The following is a 25,927-nucleotide window of genomic DNA, read 5'->3' on the forward strand; positions in this document are numbered from 1 at the left end:
TATAGATCATATAAAGAAACTAAGAAAGAAAGGTAAACTGGCGGCTAATAAGGTTTTAATAATTTGGGATTTAGGTGAAAGAATATGTAGAAATGATTATGGTAGAAGATGGATACTATTTAGTTATCTAGTCAAAAGTGTAATGTCATATGGAGTAGAAATATGGGGATGGGAAGAGAAGAAGGAATTAGAAAAAATAATGTTAAACCATGCTAGGTGAATTTTTAATTTAAATTTTTGTACTCCGAGATATTTGATGTCAAGAGAGTTAGGGTTAGAAAAATTAAGAATTAAATAGGGTACCAGAGCTAGGAATTTTGAAAATAAAATTAAAGTTTTGTGTAAAAATAGATGAATAAAGTTATGCTGGAATGAAAAACCAACTGAGGAATGGAAAGATTAATATAGGAAAAAAGGAAGAGTTATTATAATAGAAATGGGTGGAGCTCGAGGGCAATTGCTCTACTAAGAAATGAGGAAGCTAGGAAAATGATAAACAAACTGGAGTATAGGGACAGGGATGTACAAAAACAGGAGGAAAAAAGATTAAGAAAAGGTGGGGTGCTAAGCGACGGCAAAGTGCCACCATTGCGAGGCGGACGAGGATTCGGCGCAGCGCACGCTGGAGGAGTGTCCAACGTGAGCAGACCAGCGCCAAGTCCTCGTGGGTGCTTTGGGCACCGGAGATCTCTCGCTGCCGAGCGTCGTGGAGAAGATGCTCGGCAGCGAGAAGACCTAGAAGGCCGTGTCCTCCTTCTGCGAGGACGTTATGTCGCAAAAGGAGGACGCGGAGCGGCTGCGCGAGGTCGACCCCGATGCCGATCTCGCACGGCGTAGAAAGGGCGGAAAGGGGAGGGAGTACACGGAATGAATGGATGTCTCATAATCCCCCCCTCGCCTGCCCCTCTCGGGGGCTGTTAAGCAACCCGGCCCCGGGATGGTGGCGACGGGGGGGACAACGCTTGCGTCCATGCTCCCCTCCCCTATCGCTAAACAAAGTATGTGCGTCCCTCCTTTTCGCGCGGAGATAAGTCGTGAAGAGGAGTGGACGCCGAACGGGGAAACGTGGGGAGACCTCGGTCCCCCACGCGTCGACCCCGTTCGCGAGTAGCGTAGAAGCAAGGGCAGTGGGGGGGGGGAGTTATGCGAGAGTGCGGGCCATGCGAGAGTTCCGTGATTCCCCTCTGTCCCTGCCTCTTTAGGGACCGATGGGAACTTCCGCGTGGGGACGCTGCCAAAAGACAAATCGGTCCCGAGATAGGGGCGGGAAATGCGACGTGGCCGCGCATTTCCCGCCGTGTCGCGACGACATGAGGGTTGTAGGATCCCTCTAACGGGAGATCCCCTGATGCGGGCCCTCCCCAAACTCCTTCCTTCAGGGAGTTTGAGAACGGGGAGAGCATTCGGTGCGGTAGCCCGGGCGCGGTGGAATACCAAGTGTGACCCTGTCCCCGGGCCTATAGCAGTGGATGACGGCCATACAAAAGTTTTTAGTGGGTATCGGGAGCTAAGTCCCCTTGGGAACTTGTTTTCTCTGGGGGCGAGGCTCTCAGAGTCCCACATACCCCTCGGCAGTAACCCCACCGCTGAGGGAATGCGTAAACGCATTTTCCCTTGTATAAAAAAAAGGTGCGGAAATATGGAAGAAAATAATAAATATTGGCTAGAGGAAGAAGAAGGACTATGCGTATTTTGTAGGAAAGAAAAGATAAGCTAAAACACTTTACAGAAGATTGCGAGATAACAAAAAATTGGTTCAAGGTATTAAATAAGAATGGAAAGGAAAGACTAAAAAGATTAGAAAACGACGAGCTAGACGAAACAAAAGATAAAATCTTAAGAGAGTTTTGGTTGAAAAACAAAGTACAAAAGAAAAGGATAAAGGTAACAGTTTCAGTCCAGTAGAATTAGATAATGGATAGATTAAAACCGTTGTAAAGGATGTTAAGACTGAATTAAGAACTAAGAACTTAATAGGAAAGAAAATCAATGCGATAGAGTAAGAACGATATACAGGATAGAAAAGATGTTATAAGCGAAAAAAAATTGTGATAATAAGACTGTTATAAGTAGGAAGATTCTGTAGTACGTATTGGTATTTGTAATAATTTATTTTATGTATATTGTTTATTTTATATATGTTATCGGTTATTAAAGGTACTTGGAAGTAGTAGTTGGAAATAAAATTAAGTGTAAAGCTCACTGACTAGTCCGATGCGGAAATTTGAATTTTAAAATGAGATAAGAAGCATATGTGTTTATAAAACAAGCGCAATATAAAAGGTAAAAGAATAGAGATTTAGTAGAACGGATGGATGAAGGAATGAGTGTTTAGAATTTTTGTAAACCAAGTCCCCTTCTTGGCATGTATAGCTGAAAAAAATAAAGAATTGTTGTTGTTGTTGTTGTTATTGCACTCGGACGTATGTGAGTCAATAAAAACTGAATCTCATTCTGGCAAAATATTTTGTGACATTTATTGACGATAAATCGCGCTGGTGTGAGGTAATTTTTGTGAAAAACAAAAGTAATGTTTTAAATACATTTAGAAACCGCAGCAGAGACATTAGCTAAAAGAAAAAGAAAAACAATACAAACAGATAACGGTAAGAAAAATTGCAGCAAGAAGTTTGAGCAGTTTCATGAACAAAACGGCATCGCGAGACGATTATTAACGTCCCACACCCTTCAACAAAACAATGTAACAGAGAGAAAAAATCGGACGCTTGTCAAGATGGCTAAATGTATAATGTGTCAATGTACCTTCGATATTTTGAGCGGAGGCAATGAACACCGCCTGCTATGTAAGGTATCGATATATAACAAAATCGCTGGACGGACAGGTACCGTACGAGTTATAAAAAGATAAAACTCTTACAGTGATATATTTTCAGATCTTTAGTTCAAAGGCCTTCGTGCTAAATAAAAATCTACAAAAAGAAAAATAAGATTCAAGATCGGAAAAAGGCATCTTTGTTGGATACTCTAATAAATCAAAGGCTTATCGCGTATGGCTACCAAAGTCACGTAAGGTGATTGTGAGCCGCGACGTGAAATTCACTAACGGACCGGTGTTCAAAAGTACCAAGAATTCCTTAAGGAACAAATATCAAATAAAACCAAAGCTAGAAAGGATAAAGCGGGAAAACATCCAAAAGTACCTCAGGATATTATTATGAGGGCATCCGAGTGAATAGTAACGAAAAAATCTGCGTCGCGAATGCCTCCACCGCAACAGAGATGAGATAAGGGTAGATCAAGACTGTTGCGCACCGGATCCGCTGGGAGACCAAGAAAAGGAGACCGAGTTGTATCAAATAGCCGACCACAACAATGAAGAGAACGAAAATAAACAAAATAGAAACTCTAATAAAAAAGACTTACCAGAAACCTTAGCTGATCATAATGTGTTCGTGGAATGCAATTTAACAATAATATATACGCAACCATACTTGGGAGATTACTACAAAACCACAAGACCAAAAAGTAATCAAGAATAGATTCGTCTTCATCGCCAAAGCAAATGGGTCAAAGGCAAACGAATGAACAAAAGAAAAACGTTTCGTAGCAAAGGAATGTTCACAGCGCCCAGAGAGGATTTTTATAAAACATTCCCCAGTGGTACGGACAACTTCTATTCGGTTATTAATAGCACTACTAGCAGAATTAGGTTTACAGATTCAATCAAACGGACGTGGTAACTGCCTATCTCAACGGCAATTTGGAGAAGGATGTGTACATGGAAATATCCGAAATTACACGAGGTGCTAACAAAGATCGTTAATAGAAAACACGTTGGTTCGAGCGCAGAATTATTCTGCAAAGAAGACGTCATGAAAATTTCAATTCGATCGCTAAGTGCAATAAATAGCCATCAAAATAATGTATACCTAGTAAAGAAAGCACTTTACGGATTACAATCAGAATTGCAGTAGTATCATCGTCTCACTGCGAAACTGAAGCATTTAGGCATGCAACCAACGGACCAGGATCCATGTATGTTTACATCACAAAGAAATAATTGCATGATGATGATCGTCATACATGTTGATGACATCTTGCTTGCCACGAATGATTCAAACTGGCTGACGAAGATTAAGCAACAATTCGCAGATTCATTTGAAATGAAGGACCTGGGACCATTGAATCAGTGCTTGGGCAATGAACCGCCTGCTATGTAAGATATCGATGTATAACAAAATCGCTGGTATAACAAACCGATGTATAACAAAAGCACTTTCAGTAGAATAAGAATGACCACCGCGTATTATTAACATAACATCGATACATCAAGGATATCCTGGAGCATTTCGGCATGCAGAATTGTAAACCAGTAAAGATACCGATATTCGACTAATAAGATTATTGCAGACTGATGAAGAAATAATGGCAAGATACCCATATTAATGTCTCATTGGAGCACTGATATATTTGGCAGTATCTACAAGATCCGATATCGTGTATGCAGTAAATTTCTTAAGCCAATTCAACGCGAATTACTCGACCGAGCACTGAGTGGCAGCTAAAAAAATCCTTAAATATTTAAAGAACATTATGGGTTAGATATGCTTTATTGTTTTCCCTTAGGAGTCACAATGGCACTTTTGATACAGAGCGTTCCCGAACCGTTCACAATTATTCTTACTCTCATCTCCCGATCCGACCTGGCCATTAACGACCACTACATCTTGTTGCCCCCCACCCTTTCTCGGACGCCTCTACCCTCCGATTCCCCTACCCCCTTCTTCCCTTCTCTCTCTGCCCATTCTTTTTCTGGTCATTTTGTCCACCTCCTCTCTCTCCCGACCATTTCGCCGCCCTTGCCTCCTATCCACTTCGATGACCTCCTCTTTCCTTCTCTTCCTTCTTTGTCCTGTCTCCTTCACTTTCCCCTTTTTCTTCACTCCATGCTTATTTCTGCTCGACTTCTGTCCGTTATCTCTTTTCTCACCTCCTTGCGCTTCCTCCCGGTCCATCCTTTTGTCTCCTTCCCTTTGCCTCTTCTATCTTCTCCGCTCTCTCCCCCATCCTCTTCTCCTGTCTCTGCTCTTTTCCGCCACCAGTCTCCATCGTCTCCTCTACCGCCCACTCTCTTCCCCGGCCTTCTCTTCTCTCTTGTCCTCGTTCCCTTTCCGCCTCTCCTCCCGCTTGTCACCGTCCGACCGTCTTTCTTCTTCCCCTCTGCTTCCTCTTCATTATTCCTGTTCGCTTCTCCACTTCTTTCTTCCCCTCTTTTCTTCCTCGTCTGGATCCAAGTCTTCTTCTTCCGTCTCCCACCTCTCCAGCCTCACCTCCAGACTTCTCAATCTTTCCCTAACCTCTTTTAACCCTTTTGACATTTCCACTCTCAGCTTTCTTAATTCTCTTCCAATCTCCTCCATTCCCCTCTCGACCGCACTTTCTTCCTCACTCTGTCCTCCGTTCCCGTTCTCTTCTCCTCCTCTTAAATTTCGTTTCTGCCTCTATTTTCACCTCACTTGCTTTCTCTCTCTCTCTCTCTCTCTCTCTCTCTCTCTCTCTCTCTCTCTCTCTCTCTCTCTCTCTCTCTGCTACAGTTGTCTCTGCGCCGGCTATCTTTTCCTTTCGACGGACCACGTGCCGTGAAAATCTGCGTTCCCAAAGCTCGCTACCGTCTGCCGCCTCACTCCTACCAACCCATTTTCCACCATCTTCACCATCCGCCATCCGCGCCCTCTCTCCTCGCGCCGTCTCGTCATCTGCCTCGCTTCCGCCTTCATCTTCTGCCTACCGACTTTTCCTTGTCTCTCAGCCATGCCCTCTCACTGTCCTCTTCTTCTCCACGGCTACTTTACTCCATATTCTTTTTTCTCACCTCCGAAACTCCACTAAAATATTCTTTCATATCTTTACTCTACCGCCGTCCTCCTGCTTCCCTCCAATCACCCGACCACCACTCGTCCTCTTCCCGAATTTTCACCTTCCTACTCTCCTTCTCACCTCCATCATCACTTCATCACTCCTTACTTCGGAGCCTCTAAATTCACAACCGTTCTCACCGACGCCATTATTCCCTCCTCCTAAAGGGCATTATGGGTTATAGACTGATATACCAAAAAACAAATATGGCACTATATGAAATAGTTGATACTGATTGGGGCGCTAATCTAACCGATAGACGCTTCTATTCGGGATATGCTTTTATCCTTGCAGGTGCGGCGGTGTGCTGGGAGACCAGGAAGCAACGTACTGTGGCACTATCAAGTATGGAAGCCAAATACATGGCCATATCGGATGCTACCGCATAAGCGATCTATCACCAAGGTCTATTACGCAACTCGGCAAGGTCATGTAATGAAACAATATTGTTCAATGACAGTCAAGGAGCTCAGCGTTTGATCTGGTGATGCAGGACCTCGAAAAAAGTTGCTTGGGAAAATTAATTTTCATCCCGTCGTTTTATTTTAGATATGTAGACAATATTGCCTTGGCTGCACCACAGAAATAAATAATCTAGTGGATATCCATTATCTAATAAAATATTGATAACCAATTCAAAATTCGTTTTTTGGAAAGAAGGATGCTAATATTTAAAGTCATCAAAGAAAGAGTATCACAGAAAATACATAAACTCAATTCTGCGATAACTAATAATACAACATCAAATGACATAACAGTCAAGGATAAAAATATATATTTTACGATCCCATATATCCCGGAAATATCAAAGAATTGATAGAAGCATCAAGTGAATACCGAAAGTCCGAGCAACTTACACAAGCCAAAATAAGTTGAACAAATACATTAAAGCTCCAAAAGACACGACACTATCTTTGCTACAATCTAATGTGGTGTATAAAATTGATTGCAATGAATGTGATGCCTCGTACGTGGGGCAAACAAGTGGATTATTGAAAACAAGAATAGCAGAGCATAAGAACATTAAGAGAAACACCACCCAGAATTCGGTAATCACAGACCATAGGAACAATTATATGCATGCTTTTGACTGAAAACATATAAGAATTTTGGACAAAGAGAAAAGTTTAAGAGGTTACACCAACCTAGCGGGAAAAAAAATTCGATTTTTTTTTATTACATTTTCTTGAAGCTTCAAGTTTCGAGAATATATCCTGAAAGTTTTATGTTGATATCTGAAAAAATGCCGGAATTACAGAGAGTTGAGTAAAACAAGATCAAGCGTTCGAGTGCTCGAATTGGAGCAATATCAACATAAATCGCCACTGGACGATGATGTGATTAAAGCCATTCGTCCAATATTTGAAAACAACTTTCTAGTGATAATTTACTGGAGAAATGCGTCGGTGGATTTACGCAAAACGTTAACGAAAGTTTGAACGATCTGATTTGGCGCATAGCGCCAAAAGTGCAGCACAGCGGTGCACACGTTGTACAAATTGCTGCCAATATTGCTGCATACACATTTAATGAAGATGCTGCCGCATATTTATTAATGATAATAAAAGAATTGTGTTGCATATTGCGAAAATCAAGACCGAGCGCGCATCGATGTGGCCGAAGTACGAGCGCAGAAGACGACGCGCGAAGAAAAGCCGTCAACAGAAGTCTTCACAGAGCACTGCTGTTATTGATGTGGAAGGAATCTCATATGGCCCCAGAATTGCCAACTAGAGGTAAAGTGCAAAATTCGGCTATTAACAATAGTAGAACTAAACTTGAAACTTTAAATGCGTTTTTCTCAAAACATGGTTTTCAAAGTCGGTGACCACGAAATCTCAAAAACTAATCGATGGATCGTTTTCAAATTTTTACACAATACTCTCAGAAACATTCTTTTGTCGGTGACGATCTGGTTTTTTTTATCGATCTTCATTAAAAATTAAAAAAATGAAAACAAAAATTTTTCGTTTTTTTTTTTAATTTTAACTTTAACTCATCGCAATTTTGTAACAAACGATAAAATCGACAATCGGCGATCGTCACCGACAAACCACAACTGTTAACTTAAAAACACCATTTTGTTTTTTTGTTTCAGATGGATCGTTTAGATGGGACAGTGGTCAACGCAAAATGCGTTTTTCCAAACCTCAATGTGTGTCAGCGGCCATATTTCTGCTTTCCGTCGCCATTGTTTAATAAAAAAATTTTTTTATATTGTCGAAACATAAGTCAATAATCACCCAAAATTTCATTTAATTCCCACTACCCGTTTAGGAGGAATAAAATATCAAAGTTAGGCCTGTTTTTCGACCGTCTAGGTCGGTGTAACCCCTTAAACAAGAGACTAATTTCTGAAATGATACACATTAAAAAACAGAACAATGACCTTAATTTACAACACGACACGGAATTACTTAACACCATATATGATTTGATTTTTTAGAATACTATGTAGCTTCCACCTCTACTAATGTCATTATACACTGACGCAAAAAAAAAACGAAACAAAATTTTTGACCAATTTTTAGGCAATCTTCAAAGTGATGCAACTTTGCGAAAAATCATCCAAATTACATGTACTTTTTTTTAAATTAAAGGGCACTCTACTTTGAGAATCCTTACGTGAAAGTTTGATTTGTTAAGTGCAAACCTTTTGTATCGCATGAAAACCAAACATGTGTTTTTCAAATAAAAAAACTAAAAGTTTGTTATTATTTTGCACAAGTTTCTCGTTAAAATCTTGCTAATATTAATTCAGATTCTTAAAGTTCATTCTTTTCTAAGCAATTTCAAAAAAAAACATGTCGATACGATGTTTTTTGTTAATTGCACGCGAGTTTGAAATTTGCACTGCATTTTAAGGTATTTTAGCGAATAAATACGGTATTTTTTGAATATCATGAATTTTGAGTATCAATATGATATTGCACATTGATTTCATTCGTGTTAAACTCAATCATACCGCTGTCATCAAAGTGACCCGATCTGCACTACGTGGAGAATGACAATCGGATTTTGTACATCATGTGGCCCTGAAAAGTATTCGAGCTTGCGACAACGCGTGGCGTAAAGTAGGTATCATAGCTTAATGGGACGAAAATCATCTAAAAGTATAGAGTATTATCTTTAAAATGCTTTTTTACGGAGCTTGATATGATAATTTATCGCTGAGTTATGCAAGTTTAAAGAGAAAAGCTGTTTTTTCATTCAAATTTTAATTACTCAGCGAAAAATTATCGCATCGAATTCTGTAAGAAAGCATTTTAAAGCTAATGCTCTATATTTTCATTTGCATTTCGTTCCATTGGGCTGTGAAACCTGATTCATGCCATGCACCGCCGCAAATTCAGATCTCTATTTATTAATTTTGCATCCTCTCACTTTGTCATCCGCCATTTTGAAAAAAATAGCCACGCATAATTGCTATTAAAATATTCTTAAAGTGGACACTTCAAGCTTTATTTTCCTTTTTGAGAAAAATTGTTATCTTTATTATTTACCAAGTTATAATTATTTGGAATTTCGTAAAATTTTCCGAAATTTTAATTGTACTGCTTTTTTCGCTGTTGAGTGTATATAAATTCGGTTGTCTGTAGGTCTGTATGTCCGCAATAATTTTAGTCATTTTAAGTCTGAATCTCATGCAATTAGACTCATTTTGTTTTAAATTTCTTCCGAAATAAAATTAGGGGTTTGTTTATAACATATACAGGGTTTTTCAATAAACTATAAATATAAATCCAGGGAGTCTGTATGTCCGTATTTTCTATATGACCGCAAACACCTTCAACAATTGGGGCCCAAATCGAATACAAAAGGTCTCATTTAATTCCAAATTTTACGAGAATTGCTATGGGTTAGGATTTATGATATGCAGAATTTAAAAAAAATCTATATATTGATTAGTAAGAGATAAGCGTGTGTCTGTATAACCGCGAACTACATCGTCAATCGGGGCCCGAATCTTTTGCAAATAGGCATATTTTATTCAAAATTTAACAAGTAAAGACTATCATGGGATTAGATTTTCCATATACAAGGTGTTTTATTTAAGGGCATACATTTTTAAAAGTAACGCCAAATATTTAGGAAAAAACCTGTATATGGAAATAAATAAATAAATAAATCAATGTAAAACAATGTTATTAACCTAAACAGGGATTTATAAAAAACAAAAATATATAAGTTTGGTTGTCTGTATGTCCACAAAAATATTCGTCATTTGATGTCCGAACCACATGCAAATGGTCTTATTATGTTACAAAATTCTTCCGGATAAAAAATAAGGGGTTAGTTTTTAACATATACAGACTTTTTCCAAAATTTTCTTTATATTGAATAGTAACGGAAAAGCATTTGTCTATATGAATGCAAACTACAGCGTCATTTGTGGCACGAACCACTAGCAAATGGTCTCATTTAATTCAAAATTATTCGAGGATGGTTGCCATGGGTTTGGATATTCCATAAACAAGGAGTTTCAAAAATGAATGGCGTAACTATAAGAAAAAATCCTAAAATTAAACAACCTGTATATGGAACCATTGATTCGAATTTTCATCATAGAAAGGGTATCATAACATGATCTTCATTATAAAAAGTTTGGTAAAAAGATGTATAAAACAAGAACATGCTTGAGAACGGCACGATGTATTGATGTAAACGGCACAACTAATGATAGTGTATTAAATGATAAGTACGCATGTTTGTTAGTTTGTATTTCCGCGAACAACTAACACGGGCGTGTATTTTAGAACAAAAAAAGGGAAAAAAAGAAAACCAAAAGCAAATGAATGGAAATAGAAATGAATAGCCTAACATTTCTGTGTTATATATATAGATAAAAGATTCAAAAACAACTAATTATGCATACATATAAACGCGCGACTTAATGGTGATTAGATTTGAAAAGAGCGACCGCAAAAACAGGTCTAAAATCACCCGTTGCGTGGACATCGAAGTTTGAAAGGCGGGGAAAAAAAGTATATCAAGTAACATCATCAATACTCTAAAAAGTAGAGAAAGAGCATAGCTTAAATTACTGAGATATGAAGGGTTAAAGTGGTCACTACACCAATGAAGGTATGCCATTTTATCTGTTCAACACGAAAAAACCTTGAGGTAATTTCTCATATAAAAAAAAGTTTCAGAAGAGATTTGTTAGTCTGTTAGAAGACTAATTTATCGTGACTTGAAAACGACGTTTAAGTCAGAATGTCATTAAGAGGTCAACTTACGAATTTCAGGAAAATATTTTTTAACTGATGTTGAATACCTATCTCAGCGAGCACAGAAAAAAAACATGTATATACGAGAGTATTTCATTAACGTTATTTTATGTGAACACGGTTAAAACTTGCCTTAAAATTAAAAAAAAAAAAAAACCTTATAGCAATAAATTAAATATAGGTACCACCTATTTCTGAAAAACTGCGTTATTTACTATAAATTTTCTAAAAGCTTAAGAAAAAAAAGCTTATTTACCGAGATATTACAAAAACCATAATTGTAAATGAGCAACAAAAAATTGTTAAAAAAAGAAGTGTTACGTAATTTTTTAGAATAAACAAATCTTTTAGAAGTTAGAGAAAAATATCAACTTTAGCCTATTATATCATAGCAAAAAAAAGATATGCACAAATCGAAATTTAGAAGAGATGAAAGTATGATGATATACTATCAAAATCGTATCAAAACTCGAACCCAAAACGGGCGATTTATGCGGGTGCATTTTAAAACTTCAGAGAGAGTATAAACAAACGAATTCTGTGACAATGGTTAGAAAAATAAAATGAGTTATAAATACGTGAATGAATAAATCAGTTGAAATATAAGTTGATAGTTTCATATATTGCATGTTATTTTAAAAAATATTAAATATCTTATTATAATAAATAAATTTAAGATTTAGAAGAAGGTTCAGAGGATTTAACAAGAATGGAAGAGAGTAATTAATATTAAAAAAAAAGAAAACATTATGACGATGTATAAAGCAGTATTTCAAAATACAAGTTGTTTCAAAAAAGAATTTTTAAACAAAGTTACTGCTATCATTTTAGAAACACCCAGTATTTTCGTGCGAGTATATTGGGTCTACGGAAAAAAAGAGACCAGGTACTTATATATGTGTGTGCGTGAAGTAAGAGGTATTCATAAGCATCAAGTGTTCACGGATCATTACGAAGTGTTAGGTGTTAGGTTGCGTACAATCTTCAAAGTCCAACAATGTCGACGGTGGTTCACAGTTGGATGGATGAGTTTTTCTGATCACAAAAATTAAGCAATGCGACTATGATGTGGGTAACCGTGCTTGTTGAGAAACAACATAAATTTAATTTTTTTCTTACATTATATTTATGTTATTTCAACATTTTTACTGTGTTATTTTAACATTTTCGCTATGTTAAATAAAAATATAAATGCAATATTATTTACAACATTGCAAACGTTATTTCAACATTACCGAAACCTCCAAATTGAAGCCAAAGTTTGTTCATAATGATGTGATATATAATATTAGATATTTATTAACTACGTCCCCTCGGGGTTTGCAGACTCAACTAATATCATACATGTCAAAATATCACAATGTCATAATCAACTTCTCAAAATAATACATCTTACTTATCACAGACCTACCTACGCGCCCTGGCCATTGTGCGACCTTTACATACTTTTAACTTCCTCCCCTTCTCGTCCTCACTAGGTCCCCAAAGTCCCCTTTCCCTCCTCTCCTGGATCATTCTTTCTCTTTCTTCCTTCTCTCCTCATCCTCCTTCCTTCCGTTGACCTTCACGTTCCTCGATCCTCGTCGTCCATTTCTTTCTTACTCTCTTCTTTCCTCCATCTATTGCCTCTCCTCTCGCTTCTTCCATCTCTCATTTGTTCTCTATCCTCCTCACATCTCTTCTTGCCTCCTCTCTCCACCACCTGCTTACCTATAAATCACATGATCAACTTTAATTCTTACTTGACCAATCATTCCCCCCTCCCCATATTTTCTCTATCTTGCTCCGCGACCTGCAACTTGCCCATCTTACTTCTTCTTCCCTCCCTTCCCCACGCCTATATCCTTATCTCCACCTTTCCCCCCTCCTTCCTCTCAACTCTTCCCCTCTTTCCTTTTCTCTCCCTTTCCCCTTCCTTAGTCCTCAGTCCTTCTCCTCCTCTCTCCATCTACCCCCCTCTCTGTCCATTTCCTCTCCTCTATCCACAACCCTCTGTTTGAAACCTCCACCTTTTTTCCCTTCGTCCTTTTTCTTCTCGCCGCCTCCATGATCCTCCATCTCATTCTTCTCTCCCCCATCGTCAAATCCTCATCCACTCTCACCCCCATGCCCCCTTTACCTCACCTCCCCTTGCCAATATCTCTTCTCTATCCGTCTCCCCTTTCATCTCCGTTATCAGCACCCCTATCTTCCCCCCTCCCCCTTCCTTTCCTCCACCCTGTCCACGATCACCCTCCTTCCTAACACCCGCTCCATAATACTCTCCACAAAAAACCTCCTCTCTTCTTCGTCCTCCCCCTCCACCCCTCTCCACACTACATTCTTCTCTCTTCTCCTTCTGTCCTCTTCTTCCCCTCCTATCCTCCGTCTTTCCTTCTGCGTATTTCTCTCTCTCTCTCAACCAGTCTGCTCTTCATCCTCTCCTCCATCCTCCTTCCTCCTGTCAATCCTCATCCTCCATTCTTCCTTCTTCTTGCACTCCTCCGGCTCCTCTCTCCCCTTCGTCCTGCTCCTCCCTTCTTCTGTCTCTTTCTGTCCATTCCTCTTTCTCGTCACCTCTCTCCAATCACTTTCCTGTCCCTCCTTTACTACGTCCCTCTGCCATCTCCTCTCTATCATCCCTCTTTCTCTCTCCGCCTCTTCTCTCCTCTCATTTCAAATGTCTCAAATGTCTTTCTCTCTCTTTCCTCCACATTCTCTCCTCCTCCGCCTCCACCTCCTTCCACCACTCCTCCATCATCTCCTCCGTCACCTCATTCCTCTCGACTCTCTTCTCCTTGTATTCCTCATCCCTGTCTTTCTCCTCGTCTCCTCCCTCTAATTTCTCCTTACTCTTCCCCTCTTCTTTCCTCCTCTCTCCCTCTTTTATCTTCTCCTCTTCTGACTTCTTCTCCTTCCTCCCTCCTCCTCTCTCTCTGTCTGTCTTCCCTACGTCTGTCCTTGCTGTCCTTCCTCTTGTCTCGTTTTCCATATCTCTTCTTCTCCTGATCTCCATTCCTCCTGCACCTCCATTTTCTCCTTATTTCCGTTTTCTTTCTGCCCTTCCTCCTCTTCTCCTTTTCCTGCGTCTCTTCCTTTCCCCCTAACCATCTCTTCCATAACCCCATCATCTCCATCAAGCATTCCTTTATCCCTCTTAACTCCTCCCTTATTTCCGTCAACTCTCTATTCTCCATCTTCTTATCTTCTACCTCCTTTCCTCTATTTCTCTCTTCACTCTTTTCCTTACTCCACTTTCCGTTCTTCGCCGACTTCTTTACCACCATAACTTAACATTCACTGCCATGTGGTACTTCACCTCTTTCTCTCCCTGCTCGATAACCACTCTGACTCTCGCTTTGCTCTCTCCACCAATCATCTTCCTCCCTTAACTCCTATCGATCTATCGATATCTCGCTCCACTCGAAATCTCCTGGAGGACTACGTGTTTGCGAACGCATGCGTTCCCAAACCCGCTACCACCATCCTTCTTCTTCCTCCGCGCCATCTGTTGTCCACTCTCTTCATCATCAACCGCCTCTTCCACCAATCCCTGCTCTCGATACCATGTCTACCGTCCTCTCCGCTGTCACTGCTGCCAACCGACTCCCTGATCCTTCTTCCTTCTCCTCTCTCCTCTCCACTCTGGTCGCGCCTGCGTATTGTCCTCCTTCTCCATCCGCCACATCATCTTCTCACTTGCCTGCCCCATTTTTTTCTTATCCGCCTCTTGCCTCTTCTACATCCTCCTCACACTTCCCTTCAATGTCCGGTCCTCCTTTCCACTTTCTCTTCCTCCTCCTATCATTCTTCTCACTCCATCACCACTTATCACTTCACTTTATCCTCTGATTATTCCTGGAGCAGCTCTCCTCTCTATCCACTCTCCTCCACCATTTTTATTCCCGATATATAATGTTAAAAACTACATACTTGAAAACATTAGTATGTTAGTGAATAACATTACAATAACGTTGCAGCAATAATTTTTTGCTTACTAGGGATGACTATAAATTAAGGCCATTGCACGTACATTTCCGTAATCGTAACCGTAAGATTTCGACCATTTATATTGCTTAAATCAGCCGTAACCGACCATATTAACCAATTGTTGCTCAATTTCTTACGGTAATGGTTATAGAAACGTGCAATGACCTTTACCATCAGAACATTTAAAGAAAGAGTAGGACAAATAACTCCATCATCCAAAATATCTGTCCAACAGTTTAGCTTCCATCTGCATATGTTAGAGTTAGAAACTACGTGTGCAAGTTAATAATAATTCATAATACTTTTGATTAACTTTATAATAATGTTCTTATAAAGTTAAAAATATATTCACACAAATAAATGATGATTTCACATAATATTTGCCATAAAAGTTTCATTAGCTTCACTAATATTTAGAAGTCAATGACAAATATTTTCTGTGACACATTGATCTTTTACATGTAACTCTTACATGTATGCAGGATAGAACAGGAATAACAATTCGTATTCGTTGGACTATTATATAACTAATATTTAATTCACAATCTATTGTACGTATATTAATGACAGATTCTTCTGTAACTTATAAAGTATATGAAATATGTGAATTCCATAATCCCAATCTAGTTCACAATCGCTTTCTTTCCTCTAACAATAAGTATGTTGTAATATAATTTCGAATTTTTATATCCTGACATAATTTCAATTCATTAACCCTCGGAGAACACATTCAATTTGACCCTTACCTCGAATTTAATCGTAAATATCTTGAAAGCATTTTGAAAATTGGCGGGCCTGAGGTCTTCTACCTGTAGTTCGGGGTACTAACTATATGTTAAGATGCTCCTTTTGTACAGCGCAACACCTAATAGGTGTTGGGCATTATTTGAAGTCGGTGCAGGATCATTCTGACCCTGTTGTGTACTAAGCGTCGGTTTTTCAATAGTAAGCACGATGGCATATAGTTTGCGGCCACGTATTCAGAATGCCTTAATACGTGTCGAACAAGAATATTTCGATGGCAACAGTTCTTCTGAGGTGAATAATGTGTCAGTACAGTCAAACTATGACACGTCGTATTCAGATTATAGTGAAGCCGTCGCCGACAATAAATAAGTTAACTTTTACCACAAGTCATTTAAATAATAAAGTATTCACATATATGTAATAAGAAATAAATTTTTCTAAAATTTTTTCACAAAAATGTTTGATTTTTTTACTTTACTAGACCACAACATTGCGCGCGCTTCGCGCGCGCCACTTAGCATTTTTATATTGAACATTGCACTTTTTTTTCTTCTGTAATATTACTCTCACACACTTTATCATATTTAATGCCCTTCTCTATCTCACGCTCTTTCTCCCACTCTCTAAATTATTAATTATAATATTAATGATATTAATTATATTATTTTCATATTGTTCAATATTACTCTTACACTTTACTTTCTTATTTAATCCTCTTCTTTATCTCTCACGCTCTCCCACTCTCCTCCCTCCACCCCTCTCTCACTCACTAAACACAAATTAGTGATTATATTATATTTTCATGTTTCTTAATATCACTCTTACATACTTTATCTCCATACTTAATCCCCTTTAAATAAATTAAAAATTATAATATATTATATGTAATGTTACCTGTTAATTTTCAAAACTTTCACTTTCTGGCGAACTCTTTAGAAAATTATTGTACGCGTCCGGAACTATAGGAAAACTGTTTAAAAATAAATAGAATTCTCGATATTCGATTAGCATTTCCCGTCAACCCTCAAAATTCAAGTTTTCCGGAAAATATAAATGTTTAAAAAATGTTTTAATTAATTATATCACCTGAATTCTATAGCAAATTATTGTACGCGTCCGGAACTATGTGAGAATTACGTTAAAATAAATAGATCAGTCGATATTTGATTAGCATTTCAGGTCTAGCTTTAAAAATTCAAGTTTTCCGAGCAAAATAATTGTTTAAAAAATATTTTTATTAATTATAACACCGTAACTTTCCAAAAACTATTGTACGCGTCCAGAACTATATGAAAACTGCGTTAAAATAAATAGAACTGTTGATATTCAATTTGCATTTCACGTCTAGCCCTCAAAATTCAAGTTTTTCGGGCAAAATAATTGTTTAAAAGATGTTTTAATTAATTATATTACCAAAACTCTTTAGAAAATTATTGTACGCGTCTGAAACTATATGAGAACTGCGTTAAAATAAATAAAACTGTCGATATTCGATTAGCATTTCACGTCTAGTCCTCAAAAATCAAGTTTTCCGGGAAAAATAACTGTTTAAACAATGTTTTAATTCATTAAAACACCGTATCTTTTTAAAAAACTATTGTACGCGTCCAAAACTATATGAAAAATGCATTTAAATAAATAGAACTGTTGATATTCGATTAGCATTTCACGTCTAGCTCTCAAAATTCAAGTTTTTCGGGTGAAATAATTGTTTAAAAAATGTTTTAATTAATTATATTACCGGAACTCTTTAGAAACTTATTGTACGCGTCCGGAACTATATGAGAATTGCGTTAAAATAAATAGAACTGTCGATATTTGAACAGCATCTCACCTTTAGCCCTCAAAAGTCAAGTTTTTCGGGCAAAATAATTGTTTAAAAAATGTTTTAATTAATTATAACACCGTAACTTTTTAAAAAACTCTTGTAGGCGTCCAGAACTATATGAGAATTACGTTAAAATACATAGATCTGTCGATATTCGATTAGAATTTCAGGCCTAGCCCTAAAATACAAGTTTTTCGGGCAAAATAATTGTTTAAAAAATGTTCTAATTAATTATTTCACCTGAACTTTATAAAAACATATTGTACGCGTCCCGAAATATATGAGAATTACGTTCAAATAAATAGATCTGTCGATATTCGATTAGCATTTGTCGTGTAGCCTTAGAAATTCAAGTTTTTCGGTCAAAATAATTGTTTAAAAAATGTTTTAATTAATTATATTATCTGAACTTTATAGAAACATATTGTACGCGTCCCGAACTATATGAGAATTACGTTAAAATAAATAGATCTGTCGATATTCAAATAGCACTTGACGTGTAGCCTTAGAAATTCAAGTTTTTCGAGCAAAATAATTGTTTAAAAAATGTTCTAATTAATTATATCACCTGAACTTTATAGAAACATATTGTACACGTCCAGAACTATATGAGAATTACGTTAAAATACATAGATCTGTCGATATTCGATTAGAATTTCAGGCCTAGCCCTAAAATACAAGTTTTTCGGGCAAAATAATTGTTTAAAAAATGTTTTAATTAATTATATCACCTGAACTTTATAGAAACATATTGTAAGCGTCCAGAACTATATGAGAATTACGTTCAAATAAATAGATCTGTCGATATTCGATTAGCACTTGTCGTGTAGCCTTAGAAATTCAAGTTTTTCAAACAAAATAATTGTTTAAAAAATGTTTTAATTAATTATATCACCTGAACTTTATAGAAACATATTGTAAGCGTCCCGAACTATATGAGAATTACGTTAAAATAATTAGATCTGTCGATATTCGATTAGCACTTGTCGTGTAGCCTTAGAAATTCAAGTTTTTCAAGCATAATAATTGTTTAAAAAATGTTCTAATTAATTATATCACCGGAACTTTATAGAAACATATTGTACGCGTCCCGAACTATATGAGAATTACGTTAAAATAAATAGATCTGTCGATATTCAAATAGCACTTGACGTGTAGCCTTAGAAATTCAAGTTTTTCGGGCAAAATAATTGTTTAAAAAATGTTCTAATTAATTATATCACCTGAACTTTATAGAAACATATTGTACGCGTCCCGAACTATATGAGAATTACGTTAAAATAATTAGATCTGTCGATATTCGATTAGCACTTGTCGTGTAGCCTTAAAAATTCAAGTTTTTCAAGCAAAATAATTATTTAAAAAATGTTCTAATTAATTATATCACCGGAACTTTACAGAAACATATTGTACGCGTCCCGAACTATATGAGAATTACGTTAAAATAATTAGATCTGTCGATATTCGATTAGCACTTGTCGTGTAGCCTTAGAAATTCAAGTTTTTCAAGCATAATAATTGTTTAAAAAATGTTTTAGTTAATTATATCACCTGAACTTTATAGAAACATATTGTAAGCGTTCCGAACTATATAAGAATTACGTTAAAATAAATAGATCTGTCGATATTCGATTAGCACTTGTCGTGTAGCCTCAAAAATTCAAGTTTTTCGAGCAAAATAATTGTTTAAAAAATGTTCTAATTAATTATATCACCGGAACTTTATAGAAACATATTGTACGCGTCCCGAAATATATGAGAATTACGTTAAAATAATAGATCTGTCGATATTCAAATAGCACTTGACGTGTAGCCTTAGAAATTCAAGTTTTTCGGGCAAAATAATTGTTTAAAAAATGTTCTAATTAATTATATCACCTGAACTTTATAGAAACATATTGTACGCGTCCCGAACTATATGAGAATTACGTTAAAATAATTAGATCTGTTGATATTCGATTAGCACTTGTCGTGTAGCCTGAGAAATTCAAGTTTTTCAAGCAAAATAATTGTTTAAAAAATGTCCTAATTAATTATATCACCGGAACTTTACAGAAACATATTGTACGCGTCCCGAACTATATGAGAATTACGTTAAAATAATTAGATCTGTCGATATTCGATTAGCACTTGTCGTGTAGCCTTAGAAATTCAAGTTTTTCGGGCAAAATAAATACCTAACAAAATAAATACCTTTTTTTTAAGGTACACTAGAGTACAATTTTTTTCTTGATTCTACTACATTTCAAGAATACACACGTAAATTTTTAGCCAGAAATATTTAAAAAATTAAAAAATACAATATTTTTCGTAAATTACGTTTTTTTTTTTAAATAATTTCTCCGTGAATTTTTTAAAATATGTAAATAATTCCAACAGCACTTTTTATTTATATCAATTGATTTAACAATGTTCCAAGTACATCTGGAAATTTTTTCAAGCTGATCGCACTCGTCAATTTAAAATGGTGGACGATCAAATTGTGTGTAGGGTCAAATTGACCCACAGTGTTCTTCGTGATCGAAAAAATAGGTGTGTTCTCCAAGGGTTAAAAAAAATCACAATTCTTTTTAGATAATTATTTTTTAACAGTTTTATATTAGAGGAAAGTATTTTTATGCTATGCTTTTATACTAAAAAATAAAACAGCTAGCTACAAAAATTTGTTCAATATAAAAAAATTTTTTATAAAAAAATTATTCCTGTTTTTTTAACGCTTCTACATATTTTCTTTTAGAACATTTATTTTATAAAATTATTATAAAAATTATTTAAAAAATCAATAATTTTAGATTCTAAAATAATTGATTTTATTATTCTAAAATTTAGAATAATAAAAATGACAAAATAATTCGCAAGATAATTCATTAAGCAAGTTATTTAAAAATTTAAGCAACGATTTTTGGAAAAATAGCTTGTGTAAAATATAATTTAATGTAAAACAATATTTTCTCTTTCTACCTTTCCAACTCTTCACATATTAAATAAAACAATTTATTGTGTTTTGTTTTATTTTTTTTAGAAATCGCCACTTTTTTGTAGAAACTTTTTAAAAAATTGATGTTTTAAGCAATAAAGTCATCGCTAATAGTTTACAAAGAACAATTTTTGTGGGAGAATTACAAGAGGTATTTTAGATATAATTTAATTAAGAATTATCAACAAGAAAAGATAACGTCCTGAAAAGAACTTACAGGACTTAGAATTTACAAAGAAAAAATTTAAACATATTTGTAAGCGAAAAAGATTATAGGTTTTTTATGTAAACACTACAATCTGCGCTGTAATGTTTATATAATATGAGAATATGATTCTTTATCGAATTTTGTGCTTTTTTATTAAATTTTATGCTTAGAGTATATTTTCATATCATTATCAAGTTTTAGGAATATAAGTCTCCCATAAAACGTGAGATTTAGCACCTCTAAAAAGGTCAAAGGTATTTAAGATGGCAGTGTTGGAAATGCATAATTTTCAGAGAAAATCAACTTTTAAATGTTTGTAACTATTTTCCCTTTTACTTGGCGTAATTTTAAGATCAATTTTTTAATTCTCCGGGAAAAAATACGAAGAAAAACATGGCAAATTCGCGTTTACTTTGTGGTTCTCAAATCGCCTAAAATTTTTATTCTCTTTTATAAATTCATTTTTATGTGTAGAATCTTTCCTGAAAAGAAAATTCGTCGTTAAAGCCTCTTTATTTAATTTTATAATTTTTTTATATCGCGCGGTAAATAATATGAACTTATAAAAATGTTCTTTAATATTGTCTTTTATGAATTAAATTTTTAATATAGCAATTTATAAATAAAGTGTAAAATGAGTTATTTAATCAAACAGTTTAACAATCATTGGCTTCTTGCTCAAGACGCTGTTGGTAATATTAAATTATGTGACCCAAATTTATACATGTACCTATTATTATATTATGACCAAATAGAAATTAATCAATGCTAAAATTAAAATAAGATAAAAAATAATTTTAATTTTTAATTATAGTAGAGATTATTTGCTGATAAAATTAATAAAATATGAATTTTTTATCACAAACTATTGTCAGGTGTAATTAAAATCATGTAAAAAAATTTTTTTTTAATTAAAACAGAGAATATATACTTACTCTCTATTATAATTAAAATTATCTAAAAAAATATTTACTAATATGAATGGATAAGGTATAAACTTTCAATCACAAATTCAATTATCTGTTACAATTTTTTTACAGTTTTGAATTTATTATGTTTCTACTTATCAATACTTAAAAAATTTTAAATTAAACAAATAAAAGAAAGGGCTTGAGCAATAATTTTTTTTCTCGGAAAAGATTCTATGCATATATAAATAAGGGCTATTTTTAAATCCACTCACTAATCAATTACATAATATAAATATAAATAATAAAACAGGACAAATATAATACAAATAATTATTTGATTTCAAAATAAAAAAAAATTCTTTAGTAAATAGCTTAATTGCATCCCTGAAAGGTTGTAAAATCCTCCCCACTTCAACCTTATTAAGCCCCTTACGCAATTGAACATATCCTAAAATCTTACGCTCTAATAAAGTTAAAAAAGCAACCCCAATCAAAACAATTACTAAAACTATAAATAATCTAATAAAATTTAATAAAAAATAATATATATAATTTATAATTATTACTATATTTATAGTATATTTAATTTTAAATTCTAAATTTAATGCACTAATCTGCCAAAGTAATATTTTATTATTTATTTATTTTATTTAAAGATTTTAATCTATAAATAAAGTCCTTTCATACAAATATTTATAACTTTATTAAAGATAGAATCCAATCTGGCTCACGCCGATTTAAACTCAAATCATGTAAGATTTTAAAAGTCGAACAGACTTAAATATTAAATACCTCCATTTAATTTTTATCTTAATTCAACATCGAGGTCGCAATCATTTTTATCAATATGAACTCTCCAAAAATATTACGCTGTTATCCTTAAGGTAATTAATTCCTTTTTAATTTAATAATCACTCTTAAATTTATTAATCTATATTTTTACAAATATTTTAAGTTAATAAAATTTAACAATTCTCCCAATTAAATATTAATATTAATATATTTAAACTAACCTTTAAACCAATAATTAATATAAAATTCTATAGGGTCTTCTCGTCCCTTAATTCCATTTAAGCATTTTAACTTAATAATAAATTTTAAATATTTAAATTTAGAAAGTATAGATTTCATCAATCCCTTCATTCCAGTTCTCAATTAAAAAACAAATGATTATGCTACCTTTGCACAGTCATAGATACTGCAGCTATTTAAAAAACTTCATTGAGCAGGACCGATCTTATATTATAATCAAAAAACCATGTTTTTATTAAACAGGTGAATCTAAAATTTGCCTAATTCCTTAATCTAATTTACTTTATTTAATAAAAATTTCTATAAATATTTTTTTTTACTAATATTATCATTTTTACTTTATTTAATTATCATTCAAATAAATATTTTTTTTAACAATTAACTCAATTATCCTTAAAATTATTTTAATCCTTTAATTTATAAATTATTAAATTTTTTCTATAAAATTAAATTTTTAACAATATTATTAAATAAAACATCAATTTCTTACTTTTAATAAAAATTATAGCTTATCCCATAATTTTTTACCCTAAATTAAAAATAATTATAATAAAATTAATTACATATTTTTAAATTTAAGAATAAATTAAATTTAAATTTAAAAAAACTAGACATCTGCTAAATTGACTAAAATATATTCTCTAATAAAATATTCATAATAACATTTTCATACTAACATCATAATTTTTATTAACTCTTTAAACTTCGAGAAAACTTTAATATAAAATTATTATTTTAATAACCCCTGATACAAAAAGTACAATAATATAAATTTTCTTTTTAAAATTTTCAAATAATCATTTACATTACTACTACACTATAATAAAATTAATTATTTAACATTTATATTAATTCAACTAACTATTTCCTTTGTATAAAAATATACAAAGAAGGATAAAATCCGGATCTTGATCCACTTCCACAACCTTTTTAATACATGTTTTCTTATATTTCTGGATGTGCTAAATCAAGCATTATTTTCAAAATGGAACAATGGAAATGTATTGAAAATCGGATTTAAATCATTCTGTTCTTAGGATGACTCAGGAACAATAATGCAGATGTGACAAATATCTGATCGTGTGTGTATGTGCATATGTGTGTGTTAAAAGTTCTTTTATTCAATAATCATAATTATTCATCAACCTTGTTATCATTCTCAATAGCCTTTGATATTAAAAAGATTGTCTAAATACCCAGCTGAATGAGGAGTCATTTCCAAGTATCAAGCATAAGCAAAATATCATATTATTGTAGCAACATGCAAACAACAATTAACTACTTAATTTTTTACAGTTGTATGAATGACTGATAATAGCTAAAAGATAAAGATTTATCAATAAAAACATAGGAAAAATATTTCAAATTTTGAATAACTTAATTCAAGACTTCAGTAGAAGGACATTATTAGTATTAATATCTTTATCTATATCTCTCCAATTAAATCACTTTTTCTTGAGCACTTTGAAAATACATTAGTGAGAAAATAAAGAGGTAGGGGGGGGGGAGAGAGAGACAGAGAGAGAGAGAGAAAGAGAGAGAGTAGAAAAAAAGGAAGAAAAGAAGAAAAAGTTGGAGAAAAAAAGAAAATAAGGAAAAAGAAAAGCAGATTTAGGACAAGTTTAAGCATGTTTACTTATATTGGGTAATATTATATTCAATTTTGGGGGAACTCGAACTGCGTTCTGAAACTCACTGCCAGTACCAAAAGTCTATACTTCATGTTACGTATACTATACATTTTCAGTACTGACAGTAAATTTTGGATCGCAGCCTGGATAAAATTAGTGGGATTATAAAAAAAAAAGTAACGTTATGTAATGCAGGGTCTACAATGGCAACAGGAGTAATGGAGTAGGAGTAAGAAGAAATATGAAATGAGATTTGCCCATTTCATTTACTCTCGGTTTTTAATTGGTCAATTGTTACTTTTACTCCTTATTCCATTACTCCTGCTGCCATTGTAGACCCCACATAATAGTACAAGAGTGGATAGATAAAAAGAAAGAGTGGCTAAGAAAGCATAATCTTGAGCTTTCATTAAAATTTTATCAAAAATTTTGCAATTTAAATGCAATTTTCAATACTTTCTCATCATTCCATTTTGAAAATAATGTTGAATTGATTAAATTCAGCATACCCAACAATATAACATGCACAAAAAAGGTTTCGATGAGATCAAAATTCAGTTTTCACTCATCCTCTTTTACAAAGTTAGGAGAAAATAGGAGAGGAAATTGTTATATTGTATATTTTTTAAAAATTATTATTAACTATAAAAGTATAAAAAATGTAATTATTCAGTTTAACAATCTTACCTCCAATATCGATATAATTCGATGCGTTTTTGCACAAAACGAAAGAATATAGCAGAGAAAAGCGTTGATCTGCTAAGTGAAGCGAGATATCAATCGTTAAGTTTTTTTGTAAGTTTAATGTGTCACAGCCGTGATAGATGTGAAACTTAGTTTTTTTTTTTATTGTTAAAGTTTTTTTTTGTGGTTTTAATGTGCCAGATCTATGATAGATATATGGCACGTATGCTTCTTATTTAAATTGTTAAAGTTGACGATCTTTTAGGTTAGGAAATCTGTCAGCGACTAATGCTAAAACTCCATGTCTGCGGTGAGCTTCGGCAAACGCATGCGGTGACCAATCAGCAACCAGGCGCAGGTCGGGTTCGGGCCACCGCACAAACTCTTCCATAAGCCCTAGTCTACAATGAAGGATTTAAGCTTTAAGCCGTAAGAAACTGGCCAATCACAGTAGATTTTTATAAGAATACTCGATTGTGATTGGTTAATTTCTTGCGGCTTAAAGCTTAAATCTTTATTGTAGACGAGGGCTAACGCGTTACGTTAATTACGTTAAGTACTCCATACGAACCTAAGTTGTACTTAAAATTTAACTTAAATTAACGCACAAAGAAATTCTTAACGTAAGAACTTAAGAACTTACGTTAAAAGTTTCTTTGTGCGTTGATGTAAGTTTAATTTTAAGTACAAACTTAGGTTTATGGAGCACTTAACGTAACGTAACGTGTTACGAAAAAGCTTGTGCGGTGGCTCTAACATTAGAAATAGCTGTAAACTTAAACATAACATAAATTCCAATCGGTTGGAATTTTTACTTACGAAGAATTGATAT

At 34.3% G+C, this 25,927-nt stretch overlaps 1 protein-coding gene across 3 annotated transcripts in view; it reads right to left on the minus strand.

Annotated features, from left to right (window-relative positions):
• Positions 1 to 25,466, minus strand: part of LOC105835232 (exocyst complex component 7) — a 105,283-nt gene extending 79,817 nt beyond the window's left edge. The window contains exon 1 of one of the 3 annotated variants that reach the window (XM_036290989.1): positions 25,099 to 25,466. The gene's annotated coding sequence lies outside the window, so the exon portion shown is untranslated. The remainder of the gene's footprint in view (positions 1 to 25,098) is intronic. The other 2 variants (XM_036290988.1, XM_036290990.1) reach the window with 2 other exon arrangements.
• Positions 25,467 to 25,927: the final 461 nt, after the last annotated feature.

Source organism: Monomorium pharaonis, chromosome 8 (genome assembly GCF_013373865.1).
Source record: "Monomorium pharaonis isolate MP-MQ-018 chromosome 8, ASM1337386v2, whole genome shotgun sequence".
In the NCBI taxonomy this organism is placed as follows: domain Eukaryota; kingdom Metazoa; phylum Arthropoda; class Insecta; order Hymenoptera; family Formicidae; genus Monomorium; species Monomorium pharaonis.